Source organism: Hylobates moloch, unplaced genomic scaffold (genome assembly GCF_009828535.3).
Source record: "Hylobates moloch isolate HMO894 unplaced genomic scaffold, HMol_V3 SCAFFOLD_15, whole genome shotgun sequence".
NCBI lineage: Eukaryota > Metazoa > Chordata > Mammalia > Primates > Hylobatidae > Hylobates > Hylobates moloch.
The window spans coordinates 87,455,692-87,461,034 of NW_026652290.1; positions in this window are offsets into that span (position 1 = coordinate 87,455,692).

A 5,343-nucleotide genomic window follows, 5' to 3' on the forward strand; every position below is an offset into this window, starting at 1 on the left:
CGTGCCTTTGGCTTTTTATTGCAGAGTCTACATTTTATAGATTCTACATCAGATGTTGTCACTTGTTTCCATTGGGGTTCCATTGTAAGCTGTGTATGTGTGTGTTTGGAAAAGTGTATTCATACTTAGTTTTTTTTTTCTTCATCTGTTATACTTTTAACAGCAACCAATAATGGATTGTAAAGTGTAAAGGCACAGGTTACTCATGATGCTTCTGCAGACTGTGGGCTACACCACATATGTTATTTGGAAATATAGGTATTTTAGTACAGTACATACTTGCATTACATAGGTACTTCAAACAACACAATAAAGAGTAAATGATAAAGTGAACTTGCTTGTTTATAGTAACAAACAAGACCATAAGAGAATAAGTGTAGCTAGAGAAATTGCTTCTCTGAAATGTACATGAGCCCTTAAGGTAAGAGATGATTTCCATCTACTCTCATTTTGATTACTTCCTTATGGTTTGAGAGGCTAGAAACTGAGCCTCTCTACTTTAGGAAAAATGAACATGTGAGGTCAGATTTTTTTTTTTTTAAGTCAACACTGATGCCACCCTCTCAGTGCTCATTTCTGAGCATCTTCCTGACTTGAACACCTTCTACAGCAAACTCCTGCAAGTCCAGTTTCATCCCTGTAAGGCAAATGTCTTTTCACACAGAAAGCGCCATATAGACAAGATTAAGGCAGCTAAACCGAGGGCAGTAGAGAGCACTTACCCGACCCCAAGGTGCCAGAGATGCCCTGAGGATGGTGGTTAAGGAAACAGGAGCAGGAAATGTACACACAGATTCCTGTCCCTTTGCCAACCACTCCTTCCCCATCAAAGAAAAACACTTGCACACAGTAACTACCAGCTCCTTCTCTCAAACTTGTATTTCTCCTGGAAATGTATCTCAGAAATGACCTCCTCTCCCAACCACTTCAACGATTCTTTCTTTGGGTTTGGGGTTCTTGCAATTCTATCATCTAAAATAACCTTTGGACTGCAGGTGAAATGCAGTTAGGACAACTAACCAAGTAGACGAAACAAGTTCCCCTAGACAGGGGTGTCCAATATTTTAGCCTCCCTGGACTGCATTGGAAGAATTTTCTTGGGCTACATGTAAAATACACTAACACTAACCATAGTTGATGAGCTTAAAAAATAAAAATAGAAAATTGCAACAACAAAAAAAAATCTGACTGTTTTAAGAAAGTTTAAAATTTTGTGTTGAGCTTCATACGGGCCACAGGTTGGACAAGCTTGCCGTAGGGCATTGCGTGCTTTCCTTAACTTCTCACTTGTATTTCATTACCCATGACTCTCCAGTGTTTTTTCTGTTGGACCACACCCGTCACAGTTCACAGTTCCAAATAGAAATTTCCCAGCCTATTCTAAATCTTGTTAGTGACGAAGAGTCTAATGTATCTCATTATTTGTAGCCAATTTTAGACTCTTTCAATACCTCCCCCCCATTTTAATTAGTATTGATCATATTCAGTCTTTCATTTTACTCTTCATCTATAGCGTGACCTCAAGGTGAAGATGAAACTATTTCATGAATAGTGGAGGAGTATGGCTGTGCATTAGCTCTGCTCCCTCTCGGGAAAGTACTGGGGAGAGAACAGCCCTGCCAGTATTGGGTTTGATAGAGTCTAAATATTAATCACACATCCTGCCTACAGTTAGCATTTTAGTTTCTGGGAGTCCTTTCCTGTACATTTTCTTCCATTAATTGAATTAGGTGTAATTGAGATGGCAATAAATATGCCCATATTAGAAAGAGGAAACAAAGCTACATCCAGCTTATGATTTTGTTGAGTCACTTCTCCCGAGGCAGCCTTTCCAATGTCTGGTCCCTTCCCTGGAGAGCAGGTGGACAGCTGGTGGTGGCTTTCTTTCCTGCAGAGAGGCACTTTAGACCCACACCTGCTGTGAGCTGAATTGATGTTCTCATCCTGTGAACCTTCTCCCACTTTAAGCTAATTTATCTTTACTTGTTTAAAGATAAGGAAACCCAAGATGTACTTTATTTGCAAATGGCGAGCCACCTGTGACCCAATAACCAGAAAAGAAACCATGCCATTTGTATAAGTAGAGACCCTTCTTGTTGAGGTAGGCAAGGCTCTTGTGAGCAATTTTTTTCCCCTAGTGAGACCTAACAAAAGACAAGCTATATTATTTCTGCCTGAAATTATCTGCTTGAAAAGATCAAAATATCAGGATACTTAGCTCTTCACAAATGTGAAGTCATTATCACATTTCACTGAGCCAGAAATCACTGTTAACAGCACACACAACAGACTACACTGGTTGAACAGCAAAGAGAAACCCAGGTCTCCAGAATCACAGTTTAGTCCTTCTATATTACTGCAAGTGACCTGTTTTTTCTGAAGGCTCCCCATGAATGAAGTCCTGGAATGGAAAAAATCCAGAAGTCCATAAGTTAACTTGATAAATATTTTAGAACAGACAAAAGAAAATACTCAGTGATGCAGTTCTAATCCTACTTCCAATATGGAACCTGGCAAGACTGAATCATTTTACTGTGAAATATATAAACACGATAGAATGAGCCAACATGATGGCTTCTCTCCAGTAAGAGTTTTTCTTTTGGAAATGAGGTTAACCTAGGCCCAAATCTAGCAATTCTCATAAAATCCGATTTTAGAATTAGCCTGCCAGATTAATCTGAATGATTGACTTACTTTTTCTTAGGCAAGTCAAGCCAGCCACCCACTAGAAAGCCATATCCAGCAAAATAAGAGAAGCTTCCAGATGCCAAATGATAAGCCATCAACCCAGAGGGGAAGCCTTCTGGTTGGTTTTGACTGTATGAGATTCAGGAAGGCCAGAATACCCCAAATTATTCACACGACATTAACTTATTGGTACTGGCTAAGCAATATATGTATTTCCTAAAGGAGGAGATGGTCTTTTGGTAGATTTATGGACACACTTGTTTCATCTGACTGTAAATATATTGCATGCTTTATTCTGATGGTGCACTATTTCATCCAGCAAGCTTTTCATCTGAGAATGTTTAATGTTGACCTTATTCTTAGAGCAAGTAGATCTAAATATTTTTCAGCTGAGTTATTAGGGAGTCATTATTCTGTGGTACAATGCTGCAAAAAGCATCATGTGGAAGAACGGGAACTATGCTTACTTTATGAAGTGATGTATAACACAATGAAATCTGTTTTACAACTACTGTGCTGCATTTAATTATCTTCCATTTTTGCTGTTAAAAAAAAAAAAAATCCGTTAATGATGTCACTTCCATTGGCTCCCGGGAGGTCAGTAATCCCATCCTCTGAAGGTCAGCCAAATTTCCCTCATGGAAAGCAGATCGACACGGGTGATAGATAAAAACATCTGCCCAAAGCAAAGCCATCATGCAGAATAGAGTTAATATTCCAGAGACTCATCACGCAGACAAGAGATGTCTGCCATACATCAAAATGAGCAAAGCTGAGTCAGTGAAGTGGGTATTATGCTCACCATAAAGTGATTATTGGAGTATGTCACAAAGTATGCGCGTGATTCATTGCCAAAAGGATCACTGCGGGAAAAAAGAGCTTTGAGTTCTGGGGAGGGAGAGACCTGGGGCAGTTTTGTGGAAGAGAAGGACCCAAAAGGTACCTTGAGGGTCTGCTGAGATCATTTTACGAAGAGGGGGCATTCTTGGAAGGAAAAGAATATTATGAGCAAACCAAAAGATACACTCACATCCTGGTAGTGCTTCTATTCAAAACAGTCCAGAAACAGGGATTGGAGTAAAAAATGCCTACTTCTAGGTCTGCAAGATTGGGATCCACTCCTAAGACTCCAGTAGAAGAAGAAAAGAGTCTAGAATCAGACTGCTGAACAGGTGGTTCCCAGGATAGATATTTGTATAAAATTAGCCAGCATTTTGTGAAAGCTCATGCCCAGTCTATAGTGCCCATTCAGAGACCTGAAGGCCAGAGTAGGGACACCTCAATAGTGAGGCTGACGTGAGGTGCTCAGGGGAAGTCATTTAGGAAGGTGAAGGAAGTGAGACGGGCTAAGTGTCTCCTGAAACAACTCCAGATGAAGCAAGCTGATATTACAGTCCCTGGGCTGAACACACTGGGCAGTTGTCCCACCAGCTATATCCCCAGGAACTTTTTGAGACAGAGTCTCACTGTCACCCAAGCTGGAATGCAGTAGCGCAATCAGCTCACTGCAACCTCCGCCTCCTGGTTTCAACTGATTCTGCTACCTCAGCTTCCCAAGTAGCTGGGACTACAGGTGCTCACCACCATGCCTGGCTAATTTTTGTATTTAGTACAGGCGGGGTTTCACCATGTTGGCCAGGCTGGTCTCAAACTCCTGACCTCAAATGATCCACTCACCTTGGCCTCCCAAAGTGCTGGGATTACAGGCGTGAGCCACTGTGCCCCGCCCCAGGAACTTTTTTTTTTTTTTTTTTTGAGACGGAATCTTGCTCTGTCACCCAGGCTGGAGTGCAGTGGCGCCATCTCGATTCACTTCAAGCTCCGCTTCCCAGGTTCACACCATTCTCCTGCCTCAGCCTCCCTAGCAGCTGGGACTGCAGGTGCCCATCACCACGCCCAGCTAATTTTTTTTGTATTTTTAGTAGAGACAGGGTTCCACCTTGTTAGCCAGGATGGTCTTGATCTCCTAAACTCGTGATCCTCCCGCCTCAGAACTTCTTTTAATCCATCTTTTCCCAGGTTGGCTTACACTTTGAGTATCCCCAAGATTAAGGAAGAAAGCTCCCCAAGAAACAGAATCCAAATGTCATTGAAGAGTCTCCTGGGTCATTAGAACCCAAAGGAGCCAGGAGTTCTGGCTTACAAAGTAGGAAAAACAATTGAGTAGAAATAGCCCTGGAAGTTCTCTCAAACTCCTTGAAGTCCAGACTCATAAAACTGAGGCTCAGAGAGGAGCAGAAGCCTCAGATTTCCGAGGACCTGCCTCTTCCCAGAGGTGATGTCTGGACTGTCCACCCCTCAGGGAAACTCACACTCTCTCCCAGGGTGAGTCCTTACCCTACAAGGCATATCAGCAAGATGGTCATTATCAGCATAACACATGGTCCCCAACGTTTGCACCACAAATACCCACACAAGTACAGATGGTTCCCAAGTTAGGATGGTTCCTAATTGAAAACACATTTTCTACTTACATTTTTTAACTTACAATGGGCTTATCAGGACGTAACCCCCATCATAAGTCAAGGATCATCTATAGTGAAAAGATTCTTTCATTAAATTTGGGTCTTGAAAATCCCAGCAAAGAAACCCTTTGAGGTACTGTGTCCATAGAAAATTCCCATCTTTAAGTCCCAGGAAATGTGCATTAAAACT